Source organism: Lemur catta, chromosome Y, assembly GCF_020740605.2.
Source record: "Lemur catta isolate mLemCat1 chromosome Y, mLemCat1.pri, whole genome shotgun sequence".
Taxonomy (NCBI): Eukaryota; Metazoa; Chordata; class Mammalia; order Primates; family Lemuridae; genus Lemur; species Lemur catta.
The window spans coordinates 928,086-951,040 of record NC_059156.1 but is presented as its reverse complement, the minus strand read 5'-3'; the positions used below and the strand labels follow the sequence as shown (position 1 = coordinate 951,040).

General features: G+C 43.9%; 1 non-coding gene and 1 pseudogene across 1 annotated transcript; one reads left to right on the top strand and one right to left on the bottom strand.

The window, feature by feature from the left end:
• Positions 1 to 847: 847 nt before the first annotated feature.
• LOC123629145 lies at positions 848 to 938 on the bottom strand (annotated as a pseudogene).
• A 19,288-nt stretch (positions 939 to 20,226) lies between these two features.
• LOC123629108 lies at positions 20,227 to 20,335 on the top strand. The gene has a single exon (XR_006731906.1). It is a non-coding gene; the product is annotated as a U6 spliceosomal RNA (small nuclear RNA).
• Positions 20,336 to 22,955: the final 2,620 nt, after the last annotated feature.

Here is a 22,955-nt window from a genome sequence, read left to right as displayed (position 1 = left end):
GGGTGCGCGGGGAGGAGGCGGACTGGTGGGCGGAGGATGGCGTACCCCAAGTCGGGACGTCGGGCGCCACGTGGAGGGGATGGTGTCCCCCCGGGTTGCGCCCCCCCGCACCTTCCCCGGCGTCCTCGAAGGACAGACCGTATCCCCGCGCGCCCACCCCCTACCATAGCCTGGCCGCGGACGCCATGGTACATGGGGCCGACCAGATGTCTCCGTCACACAAGTCTCTGTGGGTCCCGGCTAGTGGACGCTATGCGACCGGTCACCACCAGAGGGCTCTGGCGTCGCAGGCTTCTCGACTCCCTCCGCCTCCTTTCCTAGCTACGTGGCCGACAGTGTGCCTTCCCCCACCCTCGTTTGCTCTTCCTTTCTTTGCGTCCCCCCCGCCCCCTCTTTTCCTCCGCACACGCACAGTTATCACGCTCACGAACAATCTCGGGGACCTGGCGTGACTTTAATCGCACCCCCCCCCACCACTCCTGGCAGAGAGCACACTGGCTGTTCGTCCAGATGTGCCTGGTGCAGGCGGCCTCCGCGTTCGTTCGCCGCTTGACGGGATGTCCGGTCTTGTGGCTGCCCTGGCGGCGGGGTGTGTTCGGGACCGATTTGGTGTCTCTGGCACCGCCGGCCCCAGGGGTCGCCCCGCGATGCGTATTCTTCCGGCGCGGGCCGAGGGGCGCATCGCAGCGTTCCCCTCCTCTCGGAGTTTCTGTGTGCCGTCTCCGACTTGCTCTCACTCCCCTACTACCTCTCCGACTGTGTGACTTTCTTTTTGGCCCTATTTTATCTATCTATTCTCTCTTTGGGTTTTCCTGCCCCCCCTTCTCCTCCCGTATTCATAGTTTCACGGCAGCGGGGGATGTGCCCACACACCAGGACGCACATCTCACACGTGCGTGTGAACACGCAATCACCACGTTTATGAACTAGAAAGGGATCTGTCTGGGTGACTTTGCAATTCTTTCCCCTCCCCTCCCCCCGCGCTGAGAATGAGTTTCCCCGGCTCCTGTGCCCGCCTGGGAATCGGCTGCAGACGCCGTGGCCCCGGGTCCGCCGCATGTTGCCCTCGGCCTCCCTTGGCACAGTGCCCTGGGCTCCACCAGATGTCTCTGGCGAATTGGGGCCGCAGGGTGCCGTTCACGGTTTGGTCACCAGGTGTCGCTCTGGGCTCAGTAGTCTTCCTTCTCCCTGGGACTTTGGTCTCTTTTTTCAAAATTTCTTTCTTTCTTCCTCTTTTTCCCTGTTTCCATTTTCCCTTTTTAATCTCTTTCTCTCTTTTTGTTGCTTTTTTTGCGGCACACGGGTGATGTGTGTGTGGAGGAAACAGGGCGTGAGGGAGAAGACACATCTCCCACGTGCGCGGGAACACCCTGGTACCGAATTTTTAATAGTTTTCTCCTCTCTCTCTCTCACTCACCCCCTCTCTCCCCCTATCCTTCTGTCCTCTTCCCTCCCTCCTTCCCTCAATACCTTCCTTCCTTTCTTTTTTTTTTCTTTTTTTCTATTTCTTCTTTTCTTTCTGACAGAGGCTCCTTCTGTTGCCCTGGCTAGAGTGCCGTGGCGTCAGCCTCGCTCACAGCAACCTCAAACTCCTCGGCTTAAGCGATCCTTCTGCCTCAGCTTCCCGAATACCTGGGACTACCGGCTCGTGCCACCGTGTCCGGCTAAGTTTTTCTATGTCTGTTTTTAGTTGTCCAGAGAATTTCTTTCTCTTTCTCAGTAGGGACGGGACGGGGCAGGGCTGGTGCGGTGCCTCGCTCTTGCTGAGGCTGGTCTCGAACTCCTGACCTTGAGTGATCTTCCCGCCTCGGCCTCCCAGAGTGCTAGGATTACAGGCGGGAGCCATCGCGCCCGCCCCTTTTTTCTATTTTCTATGTGTTTTTTTTTTTAATTAGTTGAAACTGACGGTGAGCACTGCCTGCCTGTGTTCTCCTTAGACCTGACGGATGAAGTCCCCAGCATGTAGCCCGGGGGTCAGTATGTCTCTTTATTAAAAAAAACATCACTTGACTTTACTTCCTGCCAAGCCTCCACCCCCATCGCCACCCACACCCCGACCCACAACCAGGGACAACGCTGTGTACGTCCTCATCGACATATTATTTAGGGCATTGGGGGGGGCAAAGGAAATACTGGTCCTGTAGAAGAAACATTCCCTCGCTCCACCGGTGGCTCCCTCAGCCGAGTATGATCTTTATGTCTCAGAACTTTATTCTGCTCTCCGTGTTATTAATAGGACGATGACGACTGCACAGGCACTGGCACCCGCACACCCCCACACCAGAAGCCCCGGCTCTCCCCCCCACCCCAATTGCATCAACACCATAATTTTTCTATACCTTGTTCGATTGGGGGATTTTTTTTTTTTTCAGGCAGAGTCTGGCTATGTTGTCCCGGCTAGAGTGAGTGCTGTGGCGGCAGCCTAGCTCACAGGAACGTCAAATTCCTGAGCTGAATCGATCCTACTGCCTCAGCCTCTCCAGTAGCTGGGACTATAGGCATGCGCCACCATGCCCGGCTAATTTTTTTCTGCATGTATGTTTTAGTTGGCCAGATAATTTCTTTCTATTTTTTATTTAGTAGAGACCGGGTCTCGCTCTTGTTGAGGCTGATCTTGAACTCCTGACCTCGAGTGATCCACCCGCCTCGGCCTCCCACAGTGCTAGGATTACAGCCATGAGCCACCTCACCCGGCCCCGATTGGGGGATTTTAACTTTTTGAATTTGTCATTGTAGAAATCAAAGATGACTTCCTAACTTCTTTTTCTATGGAGCTGTTCCATGGAGGCCCAATCTGTCCTTCCATAGGATGGGCCTCAACGACTCTCAAAGGCCAGTGGGGAAGGGGAATGAATCCTAGACATTTTCCCCTTTGAGGCGAGGAAGGCCAGCGTCTGGGTGTTTCAATACACACACCACTCACTCATGTCAGATGGAAAACATGAAAACATGAAAATCAAAAAATAAAGCGTGGAGCCGGCCGGCCCGCACGCACACACGCACGCAGGCAGGCACACCAGATCGTCTGTTAAAAGTGCTGAATGACTTTTTCAATTTTTCCGGTTGTACAATTTTAGCATGCATTATTTATACACAAACTGACGTGCACACGTATAGGTCTGTCCCTGGTAAAGAAGCCAAACTCAGTAAGATGGATGTCCCTGACGGTGGCCCGGAGAGCCACGCCGAGAAGCAAGGAGTGAGTGCTATTGCCGTGGTCTGGTTACAGTTTGGTTTTCTACATTCCAGGGACATGGGAACTCTGTGTGAAGTCATGGATCGATACGGGGACACGGTGTACGCTGGTTTGCCCCCCACCCCCCACCCCAAACGCGAGCCATCTCGAAGCGGGGGATGACGGGATTTACACTGATACTTGGATGGGTAATGGGTTAAAAAAGATGCAGCTTTGTCTAAACGCTTGCGATCTTTTAAGCTAAGGAAGTCCGTTCATCCGAGCCACTCACTCACGGGACGCTGTTAAGTCAAGGGATGACCCGCAGCTGTGATGGAAGCTCTGTCTCGCAGACAGATAGCCTCAGGCCGGCTGACGAGTTAGCGAAGGATAGCTCTGAGAAGGGAGGGGGCGTGACCGGGTATGTCTGACCTGCCTTCTCAGGGCCAAGCAGTCATCTTCTTAGGGTCTTCCTGGGGTTCCCTTGGCCACGAGTGGGGGGATCGATCCATCCATTCAGCCTGCTGGGGAGAGGGAGGGGTGAAGATTTTAACGCATTTCCCAACCTGTGTAGGCAGCGGCAGGAGCGGGACAGGAGCAGTTGTCATGGTCGTCCTCATCGCCACCGCCTCCGTAAAAACACCGAACGACGTTTCTCTATGCACGAAAGGTGTCGGTTTGCCTGCAGATGATAAGGGAGCCTTTCTGGGCTGGGCGATAGAATTTTCAAAGTCTGCCCTTGACCCTGGTGACGCCACACCCACCACCTCTGTAGCCACCCGTGGGACCGGCCCACCAAGCCTGACCTAATGCACTTTTGCAGCTATCTGTCGCCCTACTCCCCCAAGGCTAAAGCCCTCAGGGCGTCCCTTCCCTCACGTTCGTCCCTGCTTCCAACTTTGGACCGACTGGAGTGGTATGGAGAGCCACGGGTGCACCCCACGGCCCCTCACGTGGGACGCCCTTCTTGGAGCCGGCCGGTATTCAGCTTCCTCAAGCGTGCCAACCGCCTCCTGTCAGGGCCTGCCTTTCCCCTCTCTCCCCCGCAGGGCTTTCCCACTCCTTTGCCTGCCTTAGACTCTCTGCCAAAGGCAAAGAAAGCACTGCTGGCGGTGATGGCCGCAGCAGTGGTGACACTGACTCTCTTGAGAATGAATGAATGTCTAATGTCTGTCTATTTATTCACACACAGGTGCGCACACACACGGCATATATACCACTTATTCTCATTTGGGTGATCTGTCTTGATTGCTCTCCACAGAGTCGAGTAGCCTACAAGGCAAATAAAGTACTCAGAATCACACCCCATGTACTCATGGAAATATTCCCCCTCCCCATCCCCATATGGACAGTCCACATCTGAGCCCCCCTTCCCATCTGGATAACCAAGACCAGAACCCACGTAAAACCAGTCACGGTAAGCTGTCAATTTGATTGCATTCCCAGGCCTTAATGGAGAAGACAACCATACATATGAGCCCAAACATTAGTCCCCTAGTTGGGTTCCCTGGACTGGCAAACTTGCAGAAAAACCTCAACAGTAGTAAGAAAGCAAGAGGCAGAGCAATGCAAAGGGAGAATGGCCTTTTCTGAATTTAAAAGCAGCAGCTTCCAGTGAAACTCTACGTCCTATCCTGGTGACGTGCACTCTCTGCTGCTGTAGGGATGTGGCGTGACACTGGCGGGGCAGCCGCCAGCCCTAGTGTGCGCGAGCAACAGCGAGTGTGGACAGTGTCAGAGAGGAAATGGAAACAGACCAGCGCGCCTGGAGTCAGGGGACTGTGTGAGCAGTCCTGTGCCGCTGCACACTCGCCACGGACATAAGGCAAAACACGCGTCTTTTATTCCGATACCACCCAGCAGTCCTCTCTTGGTATGCCCGAACACAAACCAGTACCTACGGAAGACGGTGCATTATTACATTTCAACTGTGTCCATGTGAACTGTGTGAACCTAACCTGCAACCCAACCTCACTGTACCCATTTCCACAATTCACAACCCACTTTCCATTCGAGACAGGCTGGGTGAAAGGGGAACGTAGGCTGTAAAAGAACACGGACGTTTCTATCCTAAAAAGTGGGTAGAATGTTTCAGGCTAAAGTGTCCAGTGCATCTGACCGTCCCATCGTCCCTCCCTCTCCCAGCGCCCCAAACAGAGCATGGATGACATGACTGACTGACAGCATGAGTGGCAATAAGAGGGGTCCGTGCCACCTGTGGGCCGGCTTTCCTGGAGGGTCACCCGCCTACAGCAGATATCACCTGAGCTGGGGTTATACTCTGCATAAGTGCACGGGGGTCACACACACAGCTCCCTGGGAAACTGGGACTGTGTGTGACGGCGGCACACCTTGCTTACTCTGCCCAGCTCAGTCGCCCAGCGGCATCTTCGTCTCAAACACTTACTCTGACAACACGACATGTTAAAGCTACGCCCACAAAATTGAACTCATCCACCACCCCATCTCCTGCCACTAAAGCTGATCGAGGTCTGAAGAACTGCGACAATCTCAAACTCCAAACAGCACCTGGTCCGCACACTGCCCAGTAATTCCCAACCATGGGGACAGAACCCACCACCCTGACAATCAGCAACTGACAATATCCCCAAAGTACCCATCCCATCTATGTCACATTTGGCCATACGACGACACCCCTTGTAACTACCTGTGACTCAGAGTCAGTGCTGTGAGCTCAGTTCAGCCTGCTTCTCACATGGCAAAAGTGTTTCCCATATACGCTTTCCAGTACGTTCCATCCGCCTCTCTGAGAGACACAGCACGGTCACGGTTGTTCTGTCTCCACGTCTCCCACAGTGCTCACCGCCTGACTTAGTGCTCTGGGCTCCTGGCACCACTTTCCTCTTATTTCAATTCAGTGCTCTAAACCGTGTGTATAAAACCAACGCATGTCTTCAAACTCTCCCAGTCAGAAACAAATTATCATTGTATCACGAAAACTTCATACCAATCCTCAGAACGAAGCCCTGCGTGAGACGACGTGACACCGGAGAGCAGTGAGAAGGACGCAGCCACAACACGGGCCAAGAGGGAGAAGGGCTGTGGTGCACACGCAGGTGGGGATAAAATAAAAGAGAGAGAAAAGCTGGAGACGATCACAAAATTGTACAAGATGCATTTTCTTTCTAAATTCAGAGAGTCAGCTGCGCAGCCTGGCAACAGATGTCCCCTCTGCACGTGCAGAGCTGATGCCAGTTCTCCACTCTGGACATTTCAGTCTCTTACCTACATCTACAAACTCACCCCAGTAAGAACGTTTTGCTCCATAATATTAAGCATCTATTTCACATAGAGCACTGCCCTGTGTGTTTCTTACTTTTATATAAATGTCAAAACAACTGCATGATTTTTGAAGCTTCTGTTTCTATCTGAAAAAGTCAGTCCAGTAAAATCAGTACATTTGTCTTAAAAGGAAGACAACAATTAAAAAAAAAAGCTTGGCTAGGTAGTTTCATTCTCTAATTGAAAATGGAGAAAATAAAGTATATTAAACAAAGCATAACTAAATATATCACTGCAGAATTGCTCATATCTTCAAATTAATTTCTGAGAATGATTAGATTATATAAACTATTAGCTTAGCATATTTAGATATTGCATTCTAAGTAACTTAAAATAAAAAGAAGATTCTATGCATTTGACTCAGAGAGCATGTGCAAAAAATTATGGGGCAAAACTATATAAATAGTGATTTAGGATCTAAAAAGTATGTTTTCTAATTATACTCCCACAGAAACTTTATTATAACTATCACAATATCCCAGTGATTACAAAAATGAGAAAAGAATACAAAATAGTAACTATGACAATATCCTCCCAGTATAGGAATTTTAAGTCCCGAGGGAATTGAGATTACTAGAGAAATCATGCCACTCTGTCACCCAATACAATGTTATTTCCACATGTTATCCACAGTCTTAGACATGATGAGACAGTGTAAAGTTGATGACAGGATAACAATTCCTTCTTTACATATCTGTGTTAAACTTTAAAAATCAGTTAGTTATATCGATTCAAACAAATTATGTTCAAACAGTCTTCAGAAAGCATCCGAAAATCCAGTATATGCTCCCTGGTAATACACAGTTGCAAGAACTCCAGGAGCATTTTTCTCGAGGTATCACGTGGTGGGGGCATCCGTGGTCTTCTGATTTCAAGATTGTTGTTTTTAAAGCACCAAATGAGTAAGAAAAGCTTCATCTTTGTCTGCTATACCGCTTTTAGTAAAAAAATTTGTTCCGTAAATTTCAGATTCTGTTAAAAGGTCACACTTAAGAATCGACAAGGCCACATAGGTTGCCTTAAGGCCACAAGTTTCCCACCCCTGTGAGGCTAATTATTTACTGAATGTTGATTGGAAATAATTTATAACATTCCAGATAGGAGTAATCTTTACTTTTGACTGATATCTGTGAAGGCATATTAATTTCTATCACATTAAGTAACATTCAACACTTCTACTATGTCTTCTATCACACCAAATAATACTCAAGACTTCTACTTGATTCTACTATGAAAATAACTCAGCATTTTAAGTGGCTAGTTTGTTCCGTGTAAGGACCAACTGGAAAAAATGATTTATTTAGTAAATTCAGATTGGTCCCCTCACTTAAACTCAGAAGAGTCACGTTCTCAACATGCACCATATGCTTATATCCATGAATGTTTTATAATATAAGTCAAAGACAAGCTGCATCTTCCTTTAGATTTTCATCATGGGTTTTACATCTTAATTATACAGCCATGGAAAAATTCATATTAATTATATCCACTTAATATAGAATAATCTCTAGTAGTTCTGATGCAGAGAAAAGATCATATATTTTCATATGAACACTAGAAATTAAGGCACAGCATCAACTGAATTGAGAGCTGAATTACATCAATACCTGCTTTTCAAGCAAGTCAAATACTGTCAACACAAATAAAGTATCGAATGACTATGTTCTTGCTTTTTTTTTTTTGAGACAGAGTCTCACTCTGTTGCCCAGGCTAGAATGAGTGCTGTGGCGTCAGCCTAGCTCACAGCAACCTCAAACTCCTGGGCTCAAGCGATCCTACTGCCTCAGCCTCCCGAGTAGCTGGGACTACAGGCATGCGCCACCATGCCCGGCTCATTTTTTCTATATATATTTTTAGTTGTCCAGATAATTTCTTTCTATTTTTTTAGTAGAGACGGGGGTCTCGCTCTTGCTCAGGCTGGTCTCGAACTCCTGATGGTGAGCGATCCACCCACCTCGGCCTCCCAGAGTGCTAGGATTACAGGCGTCAGCCACCACGCCCGGCCGTTCTTGCTCCTTTGAACCATATGAAAAAATCATATAATTGCTTTGAATTTGGATTATTCTCCATAATAGATATTCTGTTTTGGTATAAAATTTCAAAGTGTTTGTGCTTTAGTTTTTTTATTCTGGGAATCCCCCAATAGAATGAAATTTGCATTTTAATTAAATGCTTCCATTTATTTTATCCGTAAGGTTTCCTTTTCTGTCATATTTTTGGTAATTTCTACGTTATGTATTTTGGATATTATTTTCTTATTTGCTATATCTATAGAGTCTTTCTACTATGAATTCTCTGATGCCGAGTAAGGTATGACCTACAGTTAAAGGCCTTGCCACATTCTTTACATTTGTAGGGTTTCTCTCCAGTATGAATTCCTTGATGTCGAGTAAGGTATGATCTACAGGTAAAGGTTTTCCCACAGTCTTTACATTTGTAGGGTTTCTCCCCAGTATGAATTCTCTGATGTCGAATAAGATGTGAACTATTTTGAAAGGCTTTTCCACATTCATCACATTTGTATGGTTTCTCTCCAGTGTGAATTCTGTGATGTTGAGTAAGACTTGAGGAATGAATAAAAGATTTGCTACATTTATTACATTTATAAAATTTCTCTCCAGTGTGAATTCTCTGGTGCTTTGTAAGATGTGAACTATACTTAAAGGATTTGTCACATTCTTTACATTTGTAGGGTCTCTCTCCAGTATGAATTGTCTGATGAACAATAAGATGTGAAGAACGAATAAAGGATTTACTACATGTTGTGCATTTGTAAAATTTTTCTCTGGTATGAATTCTCTGGTGCTGAGTAAGTTGTGAACTGGTTTTAAAGGCTTTACCACATTCCTTACATTCATATGGTTTCTCTCCAGTATGAATTCTCTGGTGTACAATAAGACTTGAGGAATAAGTAAAACATTTGTTACATGTATTACATTTGTAAAATTTTTTTCCAGTATGAATTCTCCGGTGCACAATAAGACTTGAGGAATGAGTAAAAGATTTGCTACACGTACTGCATTTGTAAACTTTTTCTCCAGTATGAATTCTGTAGTGCTTTGTAAGAAGGGACCTATACTTAAAGGCTTTCCCACATTCCTTACATTTGTAGGGTTTCTCTCCAGTATGAATTTTGTGATGTTGTCTAAGGATTGAAGGCCAGATAAAGGACAAGCCACATTTTTTACATTTGTAGGGTTTCTCTCCAGAATGAATTTTCTGATGCACAACAAGATTTGAGGAATGACTAAAGGATCTGCTACTTGTTTTACATTTGTGAAATTTTTCTCCATTATGAATTCTCTGGTGCTGAGTAAGACGTGAACTACAGTTAAAGACTTTGCCACATTCTTTACATTTGCAGGGTTTCTTTCCAGTGTGAATTCTCTGATGCACAATAAGACTTGAGGATCGAGTAAAAGATTTGCTACAAGTACCACATTTGTAAAATTTTTCTCCAGTATGAATTCTCTGATGTTTAACAAGATGTGAAATATGATTAGAAGATTTGCCACATTCTTTACATTTGTAGAGTTTCTCTTCAGCATGGATTATGTTATGTTCCCTTTGATTTGATGATTGACTCAAGACTTTCTCACATTTACTGAATCTGTATGAATTTCCTCCAAAATGGATTCCAAGATGCTGAGTATGTTTTGAAGGCTGGGTATAAGCTTCTAAACCTTTATTGTATTTGTAAGGCTTCTCTTGAATATGGATACACTGATGAACAATAAGCTTTGAGTATTGAAAAAAGACTTTCTTACATTTGTTACATTTGTAATCGTTCTCTTGAACATGCATTTTCGGATATTTTCTAGAACTATACACTTCATTAGAGGTTTTCTCAGAGTTACGGCAGTGATTATTTCTGTCTGCAATGTAAATATCTTGGTCATTATTTAGGGTAGAACCCTGGCTAAAGGGCATCAAAGTTTTATTGTAAGTGTGATATTTTCCCAAATTATCTATTCCATGATATTGATTAGATGAACAAGTGAAGACTTTCCCATAGTGATTACTGTTGGAGATTTTGGTAGAAGAAGGTATTATGTTTTGGTGGAAAAATAATAAACTTTTAACAAATGACCTATCAAATCGATCATATTTAGAAATCTCACCTTCATTTTTAGATATCACATCTTCAGAAATGTTTGACTGAACATTTAATCCAATTCTGTATTTTAATTGGTCCAAATTATTATTTGGAACATTCATCACACCACAGTCTAGAATTTCCAAATTTTCTTTCTGATAAAAGTTATGCTCCAAAAATTGATGCTGATATTTACTTAGAGAAACATATGGTTCAGCAGAAGTATCTGATATAAATGAAGCTTTTTTCCAAAATGTTTTATGCTCTTGACCTACAGTATCACTGATATTTTCATTATGGGTGGTTGTTCTACACTTGTTCTGTCCATCATAACATCCATTCTGCCCTTCACACTCATCTGCGCTTTCCCAGTCTTTCCGTACGTGTAAATTTTCAAGACCACAACTCACAAACCTTCCCAGTATCACTTTCTGGAATGGAGCTTCTATGCACTTCTTTGTCCACAGGACTTGGGTGAAATGAGAAAATATATCTGAAATATACCAAAAAAATTTAAAATTCCGATTACTATATACTTTACAAATAACATATAGAAAAGTATTCCAAGCTGAAGACATCAGCATGATGACTGAATCAAAAACTTCAGGCCTTTGTTTCTCCATTGATACACCAACTTAACAAAACATGCTTAAAAAAAAAAAAAAAGTACAATTTGCAGTACCCCCACAGTGAGCACAAAGCCAAGAAGAATGAAATTAAGAAAGAATGAAATTAAGTCTGTTACCTTTCTGCACCACAGCAGAATGGAATCAGGAAAAAAATCTTCCCAGACCTTGTTTCTCTCTCAGAAAACAAAGAAAAGAATGGAACATGTGTCCAAAGCTCTCAGGTTTTCTGGGGCTACCTAAAGACTGGTTACTGCTTCCTTTAGTATGGAGTGTTAAAGGGAATGGAAAAGACAGGTTGAGTCTCCTGAAAACAGGCATATTGAATCAATGCTATTTAAGGTATGGTAGTAAAATTTCCCATAAAATGCATTATAATCATTAATAAAAGGCCATACTGAGAAAATTTAAGTGAATGAAACTTTCTTATGTTGTTGAGTGTATTGGTACTACTTTTATACAACATACAATGGCTATAATACAGTCCTTAGTAGCTAAGCAAAGTTTTATGTTTCCAAATAAAGGAACAACATAAACATTATAAAATGTCATGTAATTACTGCCATAAAACAAACATTTTGGATTAAATTATACCATCATTTAGATATAGGCTGAGAAAAGAGATATATAAATTTCCATGATTCCTTATTCCTTCCAGTAAACTTAAACTTTCCAACATTTTAACACATGTGGTGTCTGCTCATAATCTAATTCAATTCTTATATTACATGTAAATGTGAGCATTTTGCTTCAGAACTTTTGAATCTAAAAGTCCCAGACAAACTGACATGCAACATTTACAAAAGTGAAACTCACAGGAGAGGACGTCACCAAGATGACAGAACAGGACCTCCCCCCCATTTGTACCCTACAGCGCAATGCAGCAGCCGTGCCCAGATGAAACTGCTTTTGTGGGAGCTTCGGGATCCAGAACTGAGCTTGTGGTGCCCTAGGGCAGCTCAAAACCAAGCAGTAAGGCCGCTGTGAGAGGGCAGGTCCTCACCCATGTGACAGGCTGCCTAATCACAGTCCCAGCTACAGAACAAAAGGTAGCAACATCTCACTGGGGACCTAGTTACGGTCCGCTTTCCCTTGGTCTCGCCATTAGCACCATCTGCCAAGATACCCAGGAAGATTCAGAGCCACCTGTGTCTCAGGTGAGGCCTGATGCCCTTGGTCTTGTCTGTGGCCCCTGACTCAGCCCCAAACCCACTTTCTTCACCTCTCATTAATGGTCGGGGGAAAAGAACTCCCGCCCGCACTGGGATCTTCAGGGAGAAACATCCATCTGTGACCTGTATGTAGCACCACCAAATCTGATCTGAATGTGGATCTTTTTTTTTTCTTGAGACAGAGTCTCACTCTGTTGCCCGGGCGAGAGTGCCGTGGCGTCAGCCTGGCTCACAGCAACCTCCAACTCCTGGCCTCAAGCCATCATCCTGCCTCAGCCTCCCCAGGAGCTGGGACTACAGGTACATGCCACCACGCCCGACACATTTTTTCTGTGTTTAGGACAGTCAGGGTCTCGTTCTTGCTCAGGCTGGTCTCAAACTGCCGATCTCAAGCAATCCTCCGCTTTAGCCTTCCAGAGTGCTAGGATCACAGGCGTGAGCCACCACACCGAGCCCTGAATGTGGATCTTGAAGCAACACTGGAACCCGGCTGCCTCCAGCTGCAGGTAGTCACAGCCCAGGAGCAGGCTGGCTAACCTGGGAGCAGTCTGGAAGCGCATCCGTCTGCGTCCATGAAGGCAGGCCTGCTAACGCAAGTCTCACTGTGGATCTAAGAATCCCTGGAACTCAGTTCCAGTCCCTGTCAGCCAAGGTCTGGAAGCAGCCCTGCCCACGCCAACACCTGCAGGGAGACACGCCATGGACCAAGAGACAGAACCGAAGACTGAGGTCCCAGCTGCAGCAGCCCCGTGAATCAGTCACAGCCCCCTCAGCTGGGATCAGGGGTCAGTCCTGCCCATCCAGAGACCTGGGTGACAGCACTCTCAGAAGCCTGTCATTGAGACAAACTTGCCACACCTATTGTAGAAGCCCCTGATCTGCAGAAACCACTGCAGTTCCTCGTCTCAGCGCCAGTCCTACTGAGCAAGATCTCGAAGAAAGCTCAGTCTCCCCAGGGAATAGACAGGATGCATGAGTGTACGATGCCCTGATAACTGAGTGCTCTGCCAACCACGAATCCGCTACAGTCCCAGTAGCAGTCATGGGACCTGGCTCCAAACTCAACTGACTGGAATCTCCGTGAAAATATCATCAGCCCATGGATGAAATATGGCAAGATATTTAACTTCTCAAACTAGTCGATAATGACTGAAAGAGGGGAGTGCTCCTTCATAGTCAGGGACACAAACACAGGAATACACAAATCATAAACCATCGGGCAAACCTGATCACCACCAAAGAAAACTAATGAATCTGTGGTAATCATCTGCAAAAAAAAGGAGATACAGGAATTGGCTAACATAAAAATTAAAATTATCAACTTTAAAGAAATTTCAATCAGATAAAAGACGAACATAGATAATAAAAAAGGTTTCTGTAACAATGCATGAACAAAATGAGAATTTTGATAGAGAAATGAAAACCATAAAAAAAACTCAAACAAATCTTGATGATAAAGTACACAACTGAAGAACTAAATCGTGTAATTAAAAGCTTTAAGAGGAGACTCAATCATGCAGAATAAAACTTCAGCAAACTCAAATATAGGTCATTTGAAACTGGCCAATTAGGGGAAAAAAAAGAAAAAGTAAAGAAAGCACATGGCCTTTATAGTGCCTCATAAAGTGAACAAATATATGCATTTTTGGATTTTCAGAAGAAGAGAAGGAAAAAGAATAAAGTGATTTTTAAAAGATATAATGTCTTAATACTCTTCAAATCTATTATAGAAAATCAAATTGACATCCAGTTTTTTTTTTTTTTTTTTTTTTTTTTGAGACAGAGTCTTGCTTTGTTACCCAGGCTAGAGTGAGTGCCGTGGCGTCAGCCTAGCTCACAGCAACCTCAAACTCCTGGGCTTAAGCGATCCTACTGCCTCAGCCTCCCCAGTAGCTGGGACCACAGGCGTGCGCCACCATGCCCGGCTAATTTTTTCTATATATATTTTTAATTGTCCAGATAATTTTTTTATTTCTATTTTTAGTAGAGACGGGGTCTCCCTCAGGCTGGTCTTGAACTCCTGACCTCGAGCGATCCACCCGCCTCGGCCTCCCAGAGTGCTAGGATTACAGGCGTGAGCCACCGCACCCGGCCCTGACATCCAGTTTCATGAAGCTCAGAATACCTAAAGCAGGAAAAACCTAATGAAGATTGCCCAAAGAGACATTATATTTAAAATGTCAAGATTCAAAGACAAAGTGAGCAAGTTGAAAGCAGGAAGACATCTACAATGTTCCCAACATATTTTCCAGCAGAAATCTTGCGGGCCAGGTAGGAGGTATACAATATATGCAAAATGCTACAAGAGCAGTAGAAAAACCCCTGCCAAGTATATTTAAGAAAGCTGTCTTTTGAGAGAGGTCAACATGTTCTTCAACAAAACAAAAAACTGAGGTAATTTATTACCAATAGATCTGTCTTATAAGAAATGCTATGGGGAATTACTCAAGTTAAAATGATGGAATGCTAACAATATAAAACCTTGAAAGTATTTATCTCACTAGAAATGCTAAACAAATAGTAAAATTCACTATGGTCTAATATTGTAGTAGTGGTGCATAAATCACTTTCAACTCTAGTACAAAAGCTACAAAAGTATTAAAAATAATTACAGCTATTTTGTTAATGGATATATAATGTCAAAATAAAAGTATAGCATATATAGTATTAACATAAAATGTGTGGAGGGGAAGAAAGGTGAACTTTTTATGCATAAAAGTTAAATTGCTGTCTTAAATTAGATTGTTAGTTGTTTTATGAAAGTCTCATGATAACCACTAAGAAGAATAAACTGCAGGAGAGATACAAAATAAAAAGAGAAAGTAATCAAAGCTCATAACAGCAAAAACAATACACAAAAGGCAACCCAAGGGAATGCAGCACAAAAGGAAGAAAGAAACAAAGGAACTATAAGCCAGACAGAAAACAAGAAAATCACATTAGCCAGTCCTTTCCTATCAATAATTACTTTACAAATAAAAGGATTAAATTATCCAATAAAAAGACAGCCATTGGTTAAATGTTGCCTTCCACCTTTAAGCTACATTTAATGGCCATTGAGATGGAATTAAGGGACAAGAGCTTCAAGAAGTGATCAGGCCACCAGGGCTGTGCTTTTCTGGCACACTGTCCCCCTCCCCCCCTTGTCTTCAGCCCCTAATGTCACAGCAAAAAGGATGTCACCAGATGCCAGTGCCACATTATTGGTCATTGGTCTTCCCTGCCGCCAGAATCATGACCCGAATAAACTTCTGTTCTTTATAATTTACGCCGTCTTTGTTATTCTGTTAGAGCAGCAGAAAATGAAGTAAAACTGCCAGAGTGGCTAAATAAATACAAAAAAATTAAGTATTTCTGCTCTTCACAAAAATCTCACTTCTGATTTAAGGAGAAACATAGGTTAAAAGTGAAAGGATAGAAAGGGATATTCCGTGCAAATGATAACCAAAAGAGTGCAGGGGTGATAATACTCATATTAGAAAAAATGCCCTTCCACGCAAAACCTCTCGCATGGGTCAAAGAGTTTGCTGTATAATAAAAAAGGTTAATTTGTGACAAGGACATAACAACTAAAAATATACATGCACCCAACACTGGACCACCTAAATATATGAAATGTGATGCCTTCAGATTTGCTCTTCTTTCTCAAAATTCTGTTATCTATTTGGGGTCATTTGTGGTTCCATAGAAATTTTAGAATGTTTTCCTATTTCTGTGAAAAATGCCGTTGACATTTTAGTAGGAATGACATTGGACAGGTAGTTTGCTTTGTGTACTATGAGTATTTTATAAATAATAAATTTTCAATCTATAAACAAGGGGTATCCTTCCATTTGTTTCTTCAGTTACTTTCATCAATATGTTATATATTCCTGCTGAACAGAACTTTCAACTCTTTGTTAAACTGAGTCATAACAACTGTTAATTTTTGATGCTTTTGTAAATGGGATTGTTATCTTAAATTTTCTCTGACAGTTTTTTAGTGTATAGAAATGCAAATAATTTTTGAATGCTGATTTTGTGATCTACAACTTTACTGGATGGCTTAAAAGTGAACACTAACAAAACTGTAGGAAGAAATAGACAGAAATTCAATAATAGGAACTTTAATACAAAATGGCCCTAACAGACATACATATAATATTCTATCCAATAGTATGAGAATACACATTCCTCTAAGAACATATGGAATGTTCTCCAGGACAGATCAAAAGTTGGACCAAGAGAAAAAATACTTTTGAAGTTAAGAAAATGAAAATCATATCATGCTTTTTTTCTTATCACAATGGGATAAAACTGGAAATCAACAGCAGGAAGAAAACTGGAAGATTTATTTTGCTACTCTGTCTGTGGACATTAAACCACAACCTCCTAAACAACTAAAGGGTCAAAGAAACAACCGAGAGGCATATAAAAGATACCTTGAGACACGGGAAATTCGGAAGAGAACAAACCAGAACCTCTGTGATGCAAAAGCTTATACTGATAAATTCTTCCATTAAGAGAACCTCCCCTTCTGTGTACTGACCACTTGATGCTGAATTCAGCCATTTACCCACGTGCTCTAGACTGAAAGTTCCTGAACAGCAGCAACCATGACTGCTTCCCACTGCTTTTCTCATGGCCCTTTGAAGTTACGGAAGCCAGCTGGTTTATGTTTCAGTTTGAGTCTCTAAACCCCTTCCTTGTTCTTTACTCAAGTGCCAGGAAACTGGAGTCACTCCCATCTGGGGACCAACCTAGGCCATCCCTTCTGTGAAAGGAGAGAAAAATCCTGGATGACACATCGCTATCCCTCTTGGATGGAAGGAGAATTCGACCCTGTTGTCATCCTGACCTCAATCTGCACAGGACATCCTCAGTCTCTCCAAGACTTCCGGGTGTTGGTGACAGGGTCCCTAGTGAGCTTGGGCTGATGTCTCCATGGTGATGCAGGCAGGAGAGACTCAGGCTGACGCTGTGGGGTCAGGACGGGGAAGCAGCCTGCCCTGGTGGAGCAGCTGACTGTGGATAAAGGTGTCATATCATGTGTCCCTGACCAGCCAACCCCGGGGAAAAGGAGGAACACACTGCCCCAGTGACACCGGGTACAGGCAGGGGGAGTTCTGGTCATGGCTCTAGATATTTTGTGGTCCTGACCTTTCAATGGTAATCGACCTTCTCCCTTCTTATGTTGTTCAAGGTAGGATCTGGTGTCCATGGAAGTGTTGGATTCAATGCTGATGACTGTTTTCACTTCCAGATTTTATACTGACCACTGGAAGCCACACCCACAGTTAAAGCAGGTGACTGGAGAAGATCTGGAAAATTACAGGAGCTCCACCTAGAGAAGTCTTTCAGGTTAGTCTCTCCTGCCGCAGGCACTACCCCACCGTGGGCATTTCGTACATCCCCAGCGTGAAGTCTGGCCCTGTCTTGTGAAGCCCAAGTGGAGGCCACGTCTTGTGTGTATATTCAAGGAGAAATCCCACTTGCTTCCGAATCCTTGGGTTTCACGCTGAAGAAGGAAGACTGGCGGGAGGGGCCCTCCTGCAGGCAGCTCTAGAGCATCCTGAACGATCCCTGGCCTTGGATTCAGAATCTGAAGCTGCAGATTTACGGCCCAGAGAGGTGGGGAAGCAGCACCTGCTGCACACTGCCTGGCGTTTGGGCAGGATGACACAGCAGAGCTGGAGGTTCTCGGGCTGACCTGGCGTGCGTGTACCCTGCTGGGTGGGTGGCGGAGCCCCAGGGTGTCTGGGTCGGTTTCGAGTCTGAAGACGCCAGGGGCACTGAACGACAGGGCCGGGACTGCTGACTGTGACCCTGTGGGAGTGGTTTTGTGGGAATTTGGTCTAACTGTGCTCTAGGAGCGACTGTAGTCCATAAAGAGGCAGGGACACTAGAAAACTCAGTTTTAAAAATTATAAATGTTGGCTGGGTGTGGTGGCTCACATCTGTAATTCTAGCACTTTGGAAGCTGAGGCAGGAGGACAGCTTGAGTCAGGACTGCAAGAGCAGCCTGGACAACACAGTGAAAACTTGTCTCTACACAAAACAAAACAAAAATGGAAAAAGTAGCTGGGTGTGGAAGCACGCATTTGTAATCCCAGCTCCCATGAGGCTGAGCTGGAAGGGTCACTTGAGCCCAGGAGTTTGAGGTGACAGTGAGCTATGTTCATGCCACCGTACTCTAGGCTGCGTGACAGAGTGAGACCCTGTCTGAAAACTAGATAAGATGTACCCATGAAGTGTTAGCATGTGACAAATAGGTGCAGTGGCTGACACCTGTCAACCTAGCACTTTGTAAGGCTGAGGCAGGAGGATTGCTTCACCCCAGGAGTTTGAGACCAGCTTGCCCAAGACAGGAAGACCCTGTCTTTACAAAAAGTAATAATTAAAAAAAATAGCCATGCATGACTGCATGCACCTGGACTGCTAGCTCCTCAGGAGGCCGTGCCTGTAGGATCACTTGAGCCCAGAAGTCTTGCAGTGAGCCATTATTATGCCACCATCTTTTAGCCCAGGGAACAGACTGAGACCCTGTCCCCCAAAAGTTGCTTATTTCTTAGGTCTTCACTATAAACTAAGATTAACAAGGGTTAAAATTCTGACTACCATATGGTAACTAAAGCTAGAGATGAGAACAGAAAGAATTCTACATACAGAGCATATGAAGAAAATAAGATGTGTTTTCTGGTGAAGAAGGTTATAAAAAAGATATAAAGATGTATTTTTTCCCAAAAAATTTAATTTTCCCTAGGACAGAGTTTATTTAAAAGTGGCATTAAAAGAATACAAGGGCTGGGCGTGGTGGCTCACCCCTGTAATCCTAGCCCGCTGGGAGGCTGAGGCGGGTGGATCACTCGAGGTCAGGAGTTCAAGACCAGCCTGAGCGAGACCCTGTCTCTACTAATAAAAATTATCTACTAAATAAAAATTATCTAGACAACTAAAAATATATATAGAAAAAATTAGCCGGGCATGGTGGCACATGCCTGTAGTCCCAGCTACTCGGGAGGTTGAGGCAGTAGGATCACTGAAGCCCAGGAGTTTGAGGTTGCTGTGAGCTAGGCTGACGCCACGGCACTCACTCTAGCCCGGGCAACAAAGTGAGACTCTGTCTCAAAAAAAAAAAAGAATACAAGAAGAAAAACATGAAGTGAACTAAATGGATGTAGAAGACTGGAGAAAAAAGAGAATGGGAAAAATATAAGAGGTTATAAAAGGTTTATACAAATCTTGTGTGGTCAGAGCTGATTGACATTGGCTAGATCTTTTCATAAGGTTTTATTAAAATTGGCTTTCACAATGATAAAGATAAAATTTGGTTTTATCTTTTAAATAAGATTTTCATGAAGTATTGATAAGAGATAATAAAAGACTTTGGTTCACCTTTTGAGTAAACTATGAAAAGAAATAAAATGACAAAATTTCTTCATCAATTGTGTGCTGTCCTGTTTCTTCCTGGAGACTTCCTTCTCATCTTCAGAGATTGACAGACTCTTTTTACTGTAAAATAATTTGTCTATCTGTAATACAGGGCCAACTTTTTAGCATTTCCATTGTGCATATCACCCTTATTCTTCCAGACTGGTGGAATATATACATGGGCTAATACAAAATCAACTGGCAAAGTTTATAGAAACTTTGAACCTTCCCTGGCCTAAGACTCTTCTGTTAGTTCTGTTGAACTTACGTTTTACCCCGTTTGGAAAACATCAACCTTCTCCCTTAAAATAGCAGCAGGAAGGTGCATCCACCCGGCTGAAGTAGCCTACAGCCAGCTCTCCTCAAAGCCGATATTCTTCATTACTGCCAAGGCCTTACAAAGCTCCTCACTAAAAATTTTAAATTAATTAAAGTTTCTTCCATGCTTGCTTCGGTAGCACACACATGTACTAAAATTGGAACAGCACACAGAAGATTAGCATGGCCCCTGTGCAAGGATGACACGGAAATTCGGGAAGCGTTCATATTTAAAACAAAACAAAACAAAACAAAAACTTCTTTGAACAGGGTGCTCTTTGGTGATGTAAACATCAAAGATCATGGCCTGCAACATGGATACTTTATTTACTAGAAACACCATCAAGTAAGATTCACTCTAGCACTGTTTGAAAAAGTATCAGGTGTTGTTGAACAATCCCTGTGCTGCTAAATTAAGGGACAAAGTCTCTTAGGATATTTTATCACCCCTCTATCTCTACATAGATCTGAGGAAAACCAACACTCTGCTACTTCCCTCAGACTTTTCTCTAGGCATGAACTTAGATCAACTTCTACTGGGGGCAAATGCTAATTATCTTCCTAGCCACCAAGGAGATAGCTCCATGCACTTCACAGGGTGGGCACCTGTGCCTTGGTGGCTGTCAATTCTCATCAACACATGATTAGAAATCTTTGTATAACCTAAAGAAAAAATGCTGATGAAACTACTCCCTCCATCACAGCTCAACAAATAGCTACTGATTCACTGGCCGAGGAGGTACTAGGCAAGCACGTTGCTTTAGATTATATATTGCCGGAGCAAGGAGGTGTATGTGTGGTGGCAAACACCTTTGTTGTATATATATATATAAATAGTCCCCATGAAGTAGAATCTCATCCAGGAAAAATTAGAAAAGAAGCTACTTGACCTACAACAGGGTCTATAAAAACCCTGGATTGAATTTTCATGCTGATGTTTTTAGCTGGATCCCTAATGAAATAAGTATTTTCTTATTGTTCTGGCATTCTTTTAGTATTTTTGCTATTCAAATTATTAACACATGCATTGCTGTTTTACTTCTAGGAAAATTAAAATTATAGTATTCCAAAGAGTAGAAAATTTAAAATAAGCAACACCAGCTATGTAAATCAGTGATTTGGCTAAAATCTCATTTCTGCCACTCTATTGAGAGCATCCCAGTTTGGCTGTTTGCTGCTCTTTAATTCCTCACTGAAATGTCTCCTCTAACGCCATCCCAACGTAGGATAGGACTACATGGCCACGAGCCTTCCCGACAGTGAAGAACATCTTAACAGTCAGAATTTAATCAATGTTTTTAAAAAGAAGGATTGTGATCAAAAAGGGGAAATTATAAAGAAAACAAAGTTGTCAGTTCAGGAATGCCGCCTTCTCTAAATTATTAGGCCCAGAAGGGCACAGGACTGTGACAGCAGCCATGCCCACTCCCCACCGACCCCTGAACTAAGAAATCATCTGCAAACCCTGTTTCCTGTGTGGACTCTGACAGCACAAGTAGCTACAAAGTCACTAACAAAGCCACACGCTGAGCACCGTAACTCACACCCTGTAGTTCAACAGTGTAGAGCCAGTCACTAATCAATGTCGTTTCTGCAAACTGATGACAATTCCTGGGACAACTTCATATTGCTCCACTCCTTCTCCCCCTTTTTGACTTTAAAAGTCTGCTTATAAAAAAGACCAAACAGAGCTCACATCCACGGTTACTCTGGTCTCAGTCTTCCAGGCAACTGTTCCCACCTTGGCTCAAGTAAACTCTGAAATTATATTTTGTGCCTCCGTTTCTCCCTTTAGGTAAAAAAACTCATAAAGGATTAGCACTTGGGGACAAAACAAAAATGGCCTTCTCAACAACCCTTAACAAACTTCAAACACTAAAGTCCCACTAGCTGTGCAAGGGGGAGTACACTGAGTGACACACAGCCCCGGAGGGCAGCACGGCAGCCACAGAGCCAGCCACAGAAACCACAAAAAACCTTTTCAGCATAATATTCATGGAATATTAAAGGTGGCATTAAGCCACTGAAAACTCACAACAGGAAAGACCGAGCAAAACTGCTTCACAACAACTCGACGGTGAACTCACAAAGCACAGTAAGAACCAGCCCTGCAGTCGGCTCAGGGTGCGGAAGGTAGGCGACATCTGGGGACCCCCGGGGCTGCCCACGGCTGTCTGTTCTCCCTGCGCTGAGTCCATGGGGGTTACATTCTTAGTGTTTGCACACAGCATAAAACTGTTTATCTCGAGAACCTTCTTTGCTTCTTCACACCATATGACTCAATCCACTCACATTTTCAAGTAAGAAAACAAATCTCACACTCAAATCATGGAATAAAACTGTTAAATGGGCTGGGCACAGTGGCTCAGGCCTGTAACTCTAGCACTCTGGGAGGCCGAGGCGGGTGGATCGTTTGAGCTCAGGAGTTCGAGACCAGCCTGAGCAAGAGTGAGACCCCGTCTCTTCTAAAAAATGGAAAGAAATTATATGGACACCAAAAAAATATACATAGAAAAATTAGCCGGGCATGGTGGCGCATGCCTGTAGTCCCAGCTACTCAGGAGGCTGAGGCAGGAGAATCGCTTGAGCCCAGGAGTCTGAGGTTGCTGTGAGCTAGGCTGACGCCACGGCACTCTAGCCAGGGCAAAAGAGTGAGACTCTGTCTCAAAAAAAAAAAAAAAAAAAAAAAAAAAAAAAATTAAAAACTGTTAAATGCTTGGATGAACTAAAAGTACATGGCAGCAAGATTTTATAAAAGAAACAAAATGGAATCAGCTCAGGTGAGCAGCCTGTTTCCTCCACAGTTCACAAGGAACCCCACACTCAGGAGGCTGACCAGGGTCCCCACCTTGGAG